The sequence below is a fragment of the Osmia bicornis genome, chromosome 1 (genome assembly GCF_907164935.1).
Source record: "Osmia bicornis bicornis chromosome 1, iOsmBic2.1, whole genome shotgun sequence".
In the NCBI taxonomy this organism is placed as follows: Eukaryota; Metazoa; Arthropoda; class Insecta; order Hymenoptera; family Megachilidae; genus Osmia; species Osmia bicornis.
Genome location: NC_060216.1, coordinates 3,822,088 through 3,836,372, shown reverse-complemented (window position 1 = coordinate 3,836,372; position 14,285 = coordinate 3,822,088). Strand labels below are relative to the sequence as shown.

Below are 14,285 nucleotides of genomic sequence, written 5' to 3'. Positions count from 1 at the left end.
CACGTTATGTGGTGCAGATGATGTTTTGATAGGTGAAGTGGTGGGGGAGATTTTGAAACAAAAACAATTTTTTTAAATGGCACCCTGTATTTTTAACCGACTTCGAAAAGGAGGAGGTTACTCAATTCCATCAGTATGTACTTTTTTTTTCTGTGGGTGTTCACCGATTACTCCGAGATGGATGGTCCAATCTGAACGAAATCTTTTGCATCTTGTAGGGTATTTCTTCCGATTGGTCTCATTAAATAAAAATTTTTCAGTTTTTCATTGTTACTGCAAAATACATGAAGTTTTTAATCTCAAGATCGGACAATTTCAATGACCTTTGAATATGTTGTCGGGGGCATGATTCTGAACAACTTTTTCCTTATGTATAATTAACGGAAAGCTTTAGTTTCCAAGATATTCGTGAAAAACTATTGTTACTACTACATTGAATTCTACGTATGCCTAAGTGTCTCTACCGGTATATGAGTCAGCATGCAGTCGCCGATTCTCTACTGTTTCTATATATAGGGTGATACTCTCGCTACGCTACCCAAAGGAAGTGCCGCCACAATAGAATGTGGTAGTCGACATCCCATTTCTGTCATCGCTTACTTGACCGAGGTGGCCCCTGCAGCGAAGACGGCTGTGTGTGTGAAAATGTGTTAAGAAAATATTCTGTTTTCCGCAGCGCTTAAATGGGACTCTTCTGCTCATTACACACATTTTCACGCACACAGCCGTCTTCGCTGCAGGGGTGAAGTAAGCGATGACAGAAATGGGATGTCGACTTCTACATTCTATTGTGGCGGCACTTCCTTTGGGTAGCGTAGCGAGAGGATCACCCAGTACATCAGGAGACTTGGTAGAGTCTCCACGCCAAGTAGTTTAGGCCGAAGTCTGGTCCGCCGGCGACAGCGACACTCTACCGAGTATATTATCCCGAAGCAGAGCGTTTTGAGCGTTATGCAAAAAATAATATCCTGTTACCGAAAAAGTATGCAACTGAACTTCATTCTAATAACACAATCTGCTTCGGCTTGTCTTTCTATTTCTTTTCAACCCAATAACATCTCAATTGGTGCATTTATTTATGAGATATTAATTGTTTTGTATCGATAAATTTCGATCAGTTTCATTAACACCTACGTCATGCCTACGTCAGCGTGGATAACACATTTTTGCTGCTAGAGGCACTGTTAGCACTGTGGGTTACGTTACGCACATGCGACGTTACTGATATTCGCGTTTGTTCAACATCATGGCGTACGATACTCTAACACGTTAAGATTGTATTGCGACGGCGCGTACAAAATTCAAAACGGTAGTACATCGGTCGGCTATGCATCTACATATGTGTTTAACGATGCTGGGTATTCATCAAAACTGCGACAGAAATGCGACCTTTTCAAATTATTTATCCGACTTCGAAAAGGAGGAGGATACTCAATTCGATCAGTATATTTTTTTTGTTATTTTTTTTTTTTTTTCCTGGCTTTGTTCACCGATTACTCCGAGATGAATGGACCAATCGGAATGAAATCTTTTGCGTCTTGTAGGATATGTCTTCCGATTGGTCCCGTTATAAAAACATTTCGCATTTTTTTATTCCGAACGGTTTTTATTGCAACAAAACGTACTATTTCATGTACGTGCGGTGTATGTTCACCGATTATTCTGAGACGGATGGACCAATCGGAATGAAACTTTTTGCATCTTGTACAGTACAACTCCCCATTGGTCCCGTAAAAAGAATATTTTGCATTTTTTTATTCCTAACGCCTTTTTTTCTAAATGTACGTTCGCTGATTACTCCGAAACGGATGGACCAATCGGAATGAAATCTTTTCCGTCTTGTAGGATATGTCTTCCGATTGGTCCCGTTATAAAAACATTTCGCATTTTTTTATTCCGAACGGTTTTCGTTATTGCAAAATACGTTCTGGTTCAAAGAATGCACCGATTGCGATGAAAGTTTTCACATTTCGTAGATCATTCCACGATGATTCCATTTCCCAAAATTTATGTAACTTCTTATTGTTAATAACTATTGTTATTATAATAAAATGCCTATTCTTTAGGGTTACCCTCCAAGGAATATACCGATCTCGATTTTTCAAAGTTGTCCCTGCTAGTAAACTTCGTCAGTTTCTTTACCAGTTGGTTGCTAATACGCTATCCTTCAGATACTGCTCGTTCCACTAAAAAGTGTGAAATAAAATAATTTTTAACAAAAAAAATCCGACTTCGAAATGCACTAAAAAGTATAAAATAATTTCTATTTCATTTATATCTGTATTACACAGCTATTAATACAATCTACTTAATCGTTAAATAGGATATACCTAAATATAACTAAATATATTTCAACCTTTTCGGAGGCGGCCTGTAAAAAAGTAAAAAAGATTGAGTCTGAGCGGACTCGAACCTACGAAAAGAAGTTTCCAGCGGTTTAGCAGTTAGATGCTTTACCGCTGGACCACCGACACCGTTGAAAATACCTTCAATCTATTGAAATATAACGGACGTAACGTACTTTTATCAATTAGGTTTGTTTAGTTTAATTCCTATTCTATTCCACTGCATGTAAAAACATTGAACAGTGTATATACCATGTATTTGATAAATAACAGACGAAAATTCGTCGAATAAGTAACTCTAACACGCAAAAAACAGCGAAAAAATCGGTTTTTAATTTTTTTAACTATGGCGCACCTCTGCCAAAAATCTGAAAAAAATTGAGGATGATAGTATTAATAATATACACTTATAAAAAAATATAATCGTAGGACCTCATCTCCTTCAATACAAAATCGCCATTTTTCAGAATTTTTCGACGTTTTTGATTTTTCACGGCTTCAGTTTTCAATATAAAAATCTGAAAAAATTCTGTAATATGTGCCTCACAAGTAGAAATGTCTCTGATTTTTTTCAGAATTTTCGAATGTCATTAAATAGGAGAAATTGGCCAAAAACCTCGCAATCACATTTTTACTCGTAACTACCCTCCCAGATGAGATACAGGGTTGAAACTTGGCACAGACTAGTTTCTTTTTATCACTTATCGAATGGTTCATAGCAAGTCGAATTTGGCTTGGGGGCACTTTTGACCATCTTATCCGGCTATACCCTTTATTCGTAATTTCTCTAAAATTGCCAAACCCCTAATCGAACTAACAAAGAAAGAAACTCGCTTTCATTGGACCAATGAACAACAAACCGCTTTTGACAATCTCAAAGACAAACTATGTAACGCACCTGTACTCCAATACCCCGACTTTACGAGACAATTTACTTTGACAACCGACGCATCGAACGAAGGACTAGGAGCTATCCTTTCCCAAGACGGACACCTCTGTTGCTACATATCCAGAACTCTCAACACGGCTGAAAAAAATTATAGCACAACCGAAAAGGAGCTATTGGCTATCGTTTGGGCTATCAAACGACTAAGGCAATATCTCCTTGGACGGAAATTTATCATCCAAACCGACCATCAAGCACTCACATGGTTGAAAGACGTTAAAGACCCGTCTTCACGCCTTATGCGGTGGAGACTCCGACTAGAGGAGTATGATTATGATATCGAGTATAAGAAGGGAAAAGAAAACCAAGCCGCCGACGCATTGTCCCGACTCTATCCCATCATTGACGAAATAACAGAACAGATAATGGCTGACACGACGAACGATCTAACTCCACCCTCACCCGGTACATCCTCAGACAATGACGAACAACTATACAATGATTATGAAAATTGGAAGTACACCCCTACCCCATCTCCCATAAAACACAGAGCCAATAATCCCAAATGGACACAAATCAATAAGAAGACATTAGGCGAATTTGACGAACGCAAATGGTTACGCGAATTAAAGAAACTAGTGAGGTTAGAAACCTCTAAATCTAACAATCAGAACCTTAAATTCGGCATTAACGACCCAATGATCACCCAACTTGAGACAATCCACATCCAACTTCTGCTACGCTTCTTAATTTCGACGATTCCCAACGCCACGCTAACCTTTGCCAACAAACCACCTGGAGAATATACTCAAGACGAAAAGAATCAGATTCTACTTGAAAACCACAACGCCGACAGTACCCAACATCTAGGAGAAAATAGAACACTAGCCAGAATTCAGGAAAATCAATTGGCCCGGATTAGAAAAAGATGTTCATGAATTCATTTCGCAATGCCGAACATGTCAACAAGAAAAATTAACACGCATACGAGCCCGCGAAGAAGCCGTTCTTACAGACACGCCATTGGAACCCAACGACAAAATTTCTCTCGACATATTCGGACCCCTACCCAGAACTAAAAATAAAAACCAATACATCCTATCAATACAAGATCAATTGACCAAGTACCTCCTGCTAATACCTCTCAAAGACCAACAAGCCACTACGATTATCCCCGCTTTGCTAAATCACTACATATACATTTTCTCTTCTCCGAAACACATTCTAACTGATCAGGGAACCAATTTTGTATGTAAACTCATGGAGCGTTTCGAACAGGCGTTTAAAATTAAACACATTAAAACTACCTCGTTTCACCCGCAATCTAACGGACCATTAGAAAGAACGCATGCAACAGTGAAAGACTTGATCCGAACATGTACATCCGACCGACAAAATGAATGGGACGAAAACCTAAATTTAATTTGCATGGGATACAACACCTCAGTACACGAAGCAATAGGCACAACGCCATTTGAACTTACCTTCGGACATAAAGCCAATATGCCATCTACCATAGCCGCAACTCCCTCCATGACCAAAGAAGAACTTTTTAGAATTTGGAGAAATAGACACGATGAATACCTTAGAAAAGCTCGACAGACATTAGACAGAAACAAAGCACGCTACAAACGCGACCAAGACCGTAAAATAATACGAACACAATCAATATTTAACATTGGCGACAAGGTTCTAGTACATAATGATCACAAATCTAACAAATTAGACAGAGAATGGCTAGGGCCAGTGACGATAACAGAAACTTCCCCACCCACATACATGATAGAATACGACAATGGACAAACACAAAGAATACACGGTAAGAGACTAAAAACTTTTGTTCCAGGACGATTATAGCCATACTCATTGGTACTCATATGGCAAACTCTATAAGCTTAACACCGATAGGTTCATCAAGCATCTTCTCAGAGAGAACCGGAACTTGCTTTACGTATCATAATAAAGTCAAAATTGTAATAGTTATTGATCCAAAGGATATTATGATACACGATTCAGAAATTAACGAACTACTTACCAAACTAGGAAAATATTGTGACAATACGTGTGAATTTCATACGGATATAGAGACATTAACACGGAAAAGTGAACGACTCAGCAAAGCGATCAAACAATTAACATATTCGATGCACACCAAAAATAGACGCGGATTACTAAACTTTGTTGGATCAATATCTAAAACTTTATTCGGAACCCTAGACGACAGCGATCTCACACTCATAAATCAAAATATAGACAAACTATTTGACAGTCAGAACAAACTTACGCACATCATAGCTAACCAAACCAATATGATCCGAAATATTTTAGACAGCACTCAAATGGAAACACTCACCAAACTTAAATTCGAACTAAAGAAAAACGCGTACACTACCAATAAACAAGTACACATAACCAGCGAACTTATAATCATAGAATCCATCATCTCGGAAACTCTAGAACAAATTCATGAATTAAATAATGCCATCATGTTAGGTAAACAGGGTATCATCAACCCGCAATTCATCAAACCAGAACAATTTTTCTTAGAACTATCCAAAGTGATAACCGAAAACTTTTTCATCAGTCACATAGAACCAAAGATAGAAAACTACCAACTTCTACTAGATATCAGCATGTTAACCTTAGCGACCATAAATAACAAAATCATTTACCAAATTAGCGTACCCCTATTAGAAGACGAAGAATGGGAAATCAATAGGATTTATCCAATCCCACATAAACAACAGAGCATTTTTGTAGCCCCAGTCATAGAACATAACATCATATTAGAATCCGCAGAACAATACGTTGCCATAGATTCAGAGTATTTAAAGGACAAATGTAAACTAGTAACATCATTTACTGCATGCGAAAGAATACAACCCAGTCATTCCAAAACAGGTACACGCGACTGTCAGTCTCGAATTTTAGATCAGGGAATTGAATTAGATACATGCCCTACCGCTGTATTCAGAATTCATGACATTATTTTTATACCGTTATACGCTAAGAACCAATTTATTGCCATCCCGAAAGAACCAATCAACGTACAAACACTTTGTAAACAATCTACGACAATAACAATCGACAGACCCGCGATACTCGCGAGTAAAGAAGAATGTATCCTAAGATATAATGACAACATTATGAAAATAGGAGGTCAGGGCAAGACAGTTCAATATGACTATCGCTTTAAGAACTTTTCGATAAACTACATGTTTCGAGGAGGTCGAAACCTATCATCATCAAACCCAAGCTCAAACAGGTGCGCTTTGAATGACCAAAGCGAATCTAAGAAGAGGGGAATGTCATACCCTGATAACAATTAGTCATCGTTAACCCTTGAACCTCATACCCCCCGATAACCGCTAGTCATCGCCAACGCATCTTGGACCCGTCCTATTGCTCACCGCCAACTCTTGGACTCGCCTTGTTGCGCATCGCCAACCCTTGGACCCGATAAGACCCCTCCACCAAATCAAAATGTATAAAAGGCCCTGTGGGCACACGAATAAAGTCTTAATGTACCGAAAAGTAGTACTGTACCGAACCTCTGCCCGAATTTCCTCCTATCCACGGAATTAGGGACCTCGTGAGTGGAGTGTTTGTGCGTATACACCTATTTCGTGTTCCGGTCCCCGTGACATTGCCAATAACGATTTGATAGGTTGTTGACGCCTGAACTAGGATCATCGTAGTAGAAGAAAGTTTTTAATTTTGCGCCGCCTCCGAAAAGGTTAAAATGTATTTAGTATACGATTTAACGAGTAAATAGGTTTTATTGATAGCTGTTGGGTATTTGTATAAATGAAGTAGAAATTATTTCATACTTTTTAGTGCATTTCGAAGTCGGTTGTATGTTTTGTTAAAAATTATTTTATTCTACTTATAATATTGTAGTGGGTGTTGAGACAAATTCAACTACCTGCTACATCACATCATTCCATTAGTTAGAACCATAAATTTTTACGATTGAAGTTGCGCGCCGCCTCAAAGGGGGGTTGCTTCATATCGTTTGAGTATTATTTTCTTGTGTTAGGCGAAATCAGATTTTACCCATATATTGTGGGGGGATATTGATGCTATAGAAAAAAAAATTAAAAATTAGTTGAAACACTTATTAATGGACATTAATTTTCTCTTTTTATTTGTTGGAATAATATTATTTGGTTTGTACAAAAACGAATCTTTACGTTGAGAGGCACTGCCCATTAAACAAAGGCCTAGCTCTGTCACCAGAGTCGATGGGTCTCTAGCCGTGTCAGACGTAAAGGTCTGAGTAATAAATATATTGAAGGCCCGGAGTCGTTATTTTCTTTTCTGGAAGTGAGTGCCAGTTTTCCGCGTGCATTTTCAGGAGGATTCATTCCTTGTTTATTCGTAGAGCAGTAAAGACGTTCCTTCGAAACCTTTCAAAATAAAACATCTAGTTTAAAGAATTGACTGAGTTTTTTAAATATAATCCCGTAATCCATTATTATTGATTGATTTGTAGTAATAATTATTTATTAAATAGTTTTTTATTTACCTTATCCTTCAACCTATCTGACGTCGTTGAAAATACATTTTTCCAGTCGTCTTACAAACTCCTTTTCTACACTTTTTAATATTATGTCTGATATTTTTTCTATCGCAATCACAATTCCTGAACGTAATTCATATGCACTGCCTTCAAGGACGTTGCAGAATATCACCCCGAAAAAAACTGTATTTTATCAAGAGCTTCAACTGTTTTTAAAATTTTGTGGCTTTTGCTTTCTCAAATAAAATTCAGTCGCGTGATGTTCAGCAACTCCCCTTCGAGGCGGCGGCGCGCGCTGCAGCCAACGTTCTCCGTGCACACTGAAGCGACTTCAATCGCAAAAATTTATGGTTCTAACTAATGGAATGATGCGATGTAGTAGGTCGTTGAATTCGTCTCAACGCCCACTATAATATTATAAATAGAAAAATATAGGGTGCCATTTAAGAAAATTGTTTTTGTTTCAAAATCTTCCCCGCCACTTCACCTATCGAAACATCATTTGCACCATATAACGTGTCCCTTTAAATCAAACAAGTTTTGTAGAAACATTTTTATGATAGCTTTAACCCTTTACGAGATATTTGACTATTCGCACTTAAACGTAACATCCTGTTGTAACATCAGTAAAAAAGAAGCTTCGCGAAAGCGACGCAGTCTGGAAACGTCTAGACGATTTCGAGAAAGTCGATGATAGAGCATCGCGGGAAGCAGAGACGCGAGGCGCGAGCAAAGTCGCGAGGCGCGAGCGGAGACGCGGAACGCGAGCGCGGAAAACGCCAAATTCATTCCTGACGACGAGATCGTTGATTTCGGCGACCGCGGATAGCAACGAGCGGATATAAATTAAGGGCTCGCAACTGCCTCGGTCTATTTCGCCTGCTGTTAAACAGAAAGAAAGGACGAGGTAAGACCATCGGCCGCTCTTGGTCAGCAGGTTAGGGACTCCGGCAGGAGAGTACGGCGACAATACCTGGACGCCTGCCGGAGAAGAGAGAAAGAGAGAGAGATCCCGGTAGGAGAGTTCGGCGACAATACCTGGACGCCTACCGGAAGAAGGGAGAGTACGGGAGACCTGTTCCTGGACGCTCGACCGATATGGAGAGTACGGCGATAATGCCCGGACGCCTGTCGGTCGAGAGAGTACAGAGCATCTCCTGGACGCCCTAGTAGAGTTAGTTTTCTAAACGCCCGTTCGATATGGAGAGTTCGGCGATAATACCTGGACGCCTATCGGACGGGAAGAGTATAAACATGGCAGAATGTTTTCTGTACAAATAAATAAATAAGAATACGTATCCTACACCTACGTCTTTTCAACAGATTTCCTTGTATTTCAATTAAGTATGGCTACACTGTATAATATAAATACATAGTGAACGTTTCCCCGCCCATTTCGATGATTCTTAAATATGATGTAAAATTAAACATTTTAAGCAACTTTTTTCCCTCTGTGCTATATGTCGGACTGAATTAGTTTGCGAGACATTCGCGAAAATCTGTAAGTATTGCTAACATTGAATTTCGCCTGTAATTAATGTCCGCGGCTGTGTCGGCGTTGCCAAGAGACCCTCCCTTATCTACTGTATCTGTCAACAGTTCCTCATGTCCCGGTTACCGTCCACATAAAGGGTCAGCTTAAAATCAAAGTTAACTAGTAAGTTCAATAATTTCGACATCGGACTTACGTGGCCAGCCGCCTAAAGGCGGCCGGAATATTAGCGTTACCTAACCTAACCTACTCTAGACATACAAGTAACGAAAAAAATTATATTCCAACATTGGTATTAATCACTGTGCATCACAAGATTATCTGCTGTTCGTATTAATGTTGGCGGTATTTTGTTTTCTGTTATTTATATGTTCAGGTTAGGTTAGATTAGGCTACAGCAATATTCCGACTGCCTTGACGTGAGTCAAATGTTATAATTTAATTTTTTAAGCTCACCCGTTGTTTATTTGGAGCCGGAGCACACGCTATTGCTTACAGAAACGGTAGGTAAGGGAGCCGGCGCACACATGGCCACGGGCGCACACGTATAGGCAGAATTCGCTGTGTAGTAACAATATTCTTGGTAATTATTTAGAAGTTGGTCCTCCTCACCGATTTTTGTGACCTTGAAATATGTTGTCAAGGTCATCATTCTGAACAACTTTTCCCTATACATGTTACCGCCGCTCGGCCTTAGTTTCCGAGATATTTGCAAAAATCTTTAGTTAAACTTAGATTACGACCACACTTCATTTCGGCATAGGCTATCGCTTAACAGCGTTTGTTTGGGTATTTCATACGTATCTCTTCCAAGTGATGTCTTGTCATTAGTTTACGACTGAGCTGTTGACAAACTCACAAGTATTAGAGCTGTTAAAGTCGTTATAGTGCTAAGACATTCACCCAGAATGAAATTATATGAATTTTTAACTTTGTGCAATGATTACGATAAGTTGTTAGAGTTTTTAATCGAACGAAAAGTAATTCATGCCACAATGAATTGTATAAAGTGCAATAAGATAATGAAATTTGATTGTAAACTACTACTGTTCAAATGTCGCAACACATACTATGTGAAAAATCGAAACAAGAAACGTGTTAAAAAACAGTGTGATTTCAAAATAAGTGCATTCCATAATACGTGGTTTGAACATGTACATTTACCACTTCAGACTATATGCCGTTTTGTCGCTTATTATATAATGCTCCGGCCTCCTCGACAGCAATTTATAATGAGTGAATTGGAAATATCTTCAACTACAGCAGTTGATTGGGCTAGCTTCTGTCGTGAATTATGCACATTATGGATTGAAAAACGCTCAGTCCAAATAGGAGGCGAGAATACAATTGTTGAAATTGACGAAGCTAAAATAGGAAAACGTAAATATAATAAAGGCCGTTTAGTTACTGGTCAGTGGATTTTTGCTGGTATTGAACGATCAAGTAAGCAACTATTTATTGAACCAGTTCCAAACAGAAATGCTGAAACGTTACTTGGTGTTATTCAAAAGTGGATCAAACCGGGAACAACAATAATATCGGATTCTTGGAGAGCCTATAACTGTTTAGAACATCAAGGTTATAAACATCTAATTGTTAACCACAAAATGAACTTTGTCGATTCAAACACTGGAGCACACACGCAGAATATAGAGCGTACATGGCGTGATACGAGAGCTAATATTCCTCGCCATGGAACTCGTACATCTCATTACGTGGGATATATAGCCGAGTTTTTATTCAGACGTCAACATGATGTTAATGATCGTATAATGGCATTTTTCGACATGATGGCCGAAATATTTCCGATTTCTGACGAAACATAAAATAAGTAATTATATCGTATAAAAATAAAAAAATAAACCCTAACCCTAATCCTAACCCTAACCTCAAACCTCAAACCACTTCAATCACTCTTTCAGTCACCATTCAGTCTCCATTTTTCCCGGAATACAGTGTACTGGTGACATAAGTATAACTACAGTTTTTTACGAATATCTCGGAAACTAAGGCCGAGCGGCGGTAACATGTATAGGGAAAAGTTGTTCAGAATGATGACCTTGACAACATATTTCAAGGTCACGAAAATCGGTGAGGAGGACCAACTTCTAAATAATTACCATATTCTTTCACGAATATCTCGTAAACTAATCAAATCCGACATATAGCTTAGAGGAAAAAAAGTTGCTTAAAATGACGAATTTTACAACATATTTAAAAATCATCAAAATCGGAGGGGGAGTAGCTCATCTACAAGTTCACCCTTTTTTTTTATTATTTGCAAACTTATTTTGTTTTTCAAAACGTGTATTCGTTTTTACGCATTTTTTTTTAAGTGACTACAAGATATATTTTTTTTAATCCATATCAAACAACGAATAAAAGTGTTAGATCAATCCAATTTTTTCATTCTACATGAATAACGATTCATTACTTTATTCGTTATTCATGAGCAACCAATAATTCGAGACTATTATTATTATTTTTTTATTCATTATTCAGTAGAACTTTTGCTCAACGTGTCCTATTATGCTGACGTAGTGTCAATACACTTCTTTGCGCGTTTCGTCGCTGTAAGCAATAAAAGGCGATTAGAAATCACCGCAGTTTGAAGAAGTGCCGGACGGTAAGACAATGCAGTTGTTGTAAATGAACAAAATGTATTTATACTCGTCAATTTAGACGATTGAACAAGTTTAAGTTTCCCTTTTGGCACAAAAGGGAAGACTGTTGCGATAGCGCTAAATGGTTTAGGTTTTGTATAAGGCTTATTGTAAGATAATCTAATTGATTTATTTTAGGCTATTTATAGATTCGATGAGCGGTTATGCGTCTTTAACCCATTTTAACCGGTTTTAACTAGATTTACCCATTTCGAATTTGAAACGTTCGGTTTTCGCTCGAACAACACTTGATTACGACCACGGTTCGAACGCAGAGGATACCCAACACTCTCGCCGTTCAGCCCGTGTTATACGCGCGCTCTGATTGGACAGTGTTTTTCGCTACTAATTCGAAAATGAAGCCTTAACCAACATTTTGGCAAAGGAAAAAGTTGTTTAAAATCACCTCAGCAATCATCCCACCACGGGATTCAACCTAATTTTGGGATACCCTATATATGTATCCAGCCGAGGTGTCGATTCTGTGTTTACATGCGGCTCCAGCCAGGCGTGAACGTAGAAAGTGACGGATAGTGGAGGAGAGAGAGAGGTCAATGATTTAAAACGAGGAGCCGAAATGTATCGGCGTGACTAATCCTAATTCAACGATAAAACTTTTGGTAATTACTTAGATTACGGACGGCAACTCCGATTTCGATGATTTTTAAATATGTTGTAGAAATCAACATTTTGAACAATTTTTAACCGACTTCGAAAAGGAGGAGGTTACTCAATTCGATCAGTATGTATTTTTTTTTTTTTTGTGTGTTCACCGATTACTCCGAGATGGATGGACCAATCGGAACGAAACCTTTTGCATCTTGTAGAGTATGTCTTCCGATTGGTCCCATTGAAAAAAAATTTTTCATTTTTTCATTGTTATTGCAAAATACAGGAAGTTTTTAATGTCAAGATTGGACGATTGCAATGACCTTTTAATATGTTGTCGGGGACATGATTCTGAACAACTTTTTCATTATGCATAATTAGCGGAAAGTTTTAGTTTCCGAGATATTCGTAAAAAACTATTGTTACTACTACATTGAATTCTACGTATGCCTACGTGTCTCTACCGGTGTATGAGTCAGCATGCTGTCGCCGATTCTCTACTGTTTCTTATATACATACATGTGTACTCTACAAGGCATGTACCGATTGCGATGAAACCTTTCACATCTAATAGGAGATATTTTCGCGATATCTCACTTGCAAAAATTTATGCAATTTGTTATTGTTAATAACTATTGTGATAACTTGTATGGAAATTGTTATCGTTCAAAACTATCGTTATTGCAATTAACCAATAAGAACGGTAAACCACCTTACGGCATCCTATAAGTACTGCTCGTTCCACTAAAAAGTGTGAAATAAAATAATTTTTAACAAAAAATACAACCGACTTCGAAATGCACTAAAAAGTATGAAATAATTTCTACTTCATTTATACAAATACCCAACAGCTATTAATAAAACCTATTTACTCGTTAAATAGTATACTAAATACATTTCAACCTTTTCGGAGGCGGCGCAAAATTAAAAACTTTTCTTCTACTAGGAAGATTCAGGCGTCGACAACCTATCAAATCATTATTGGCAGCATCGTATATTCGGGTATTTTTAATTTTGCGCCGCCTCCGAAAAGGTTGAAATGTATTTAGTATACTATTTAACGAGTAAATAGGTTTTATTAATAGCTGTTGGGTATTTGTATAAATGAAGTAGAAATTATTTCATACTTTTTAGTGCATTTCGAAGTCGGTTGTGTTTTTTGTTAAAAATTATTTTATTTCCTATACATATAACCACCGCTCGGCCTTAGTTTTCGAGATATTTTCGAAAAACTATCGAAACTAATACATATGTATTAAATACGTTCCCTTGTTAGTTGTATCCGGAGTGTACATATACATATTTGAAACGTATAATAAATCGGTCTCCTCGTTTCTCACCCGGATCCCAACAATATATTGGTGTCCGTCGCCGTGCTGCTGCCTGCAAAAACAGTAGAATAGCGGCGATCGCACACTACGTGTAAGATGTAACACGGACGCACACGATATGACAGGCAGAATTCAATGTATTAGTTTCGACAGTTTTTTGGAAAATATCTCGAAAACTAAGGCCGAGCGGCGGTTATATATATAGAAAAAAGTTTTTCAAAATGTTGATTTCTACAACATATGTAAAAATCATCGAAATCGAAGGCGCCGTCCGTAATCTAAATAATTACCAAACTTTTCTATTTTTCACTTCTTCTTAATAAAACTTTTACTGTCGCATTTTTCTGATTAACATGATACCAAACACGATATAGTTTGAATTATATTTACTTGCTAAAATAGGATGTTAAGGGCACAGACTCCTTCGAGGCCTGCTC

General features: G+C 38.0%; 1 protein-coding gene across 1 annotated transcript in view; it reads left to right on the top strand.

Moving 5' to 3' along the window:
- The window catches only part of LOC114880854 (putative inorganic phosphate cotransporter), a 64,464-nt gene that overhangs the window by 35,199 nt on the left and 14,980 nt on the right, over window positions 1–14,285 (top strand). The window lies entirely within an intron of this gene.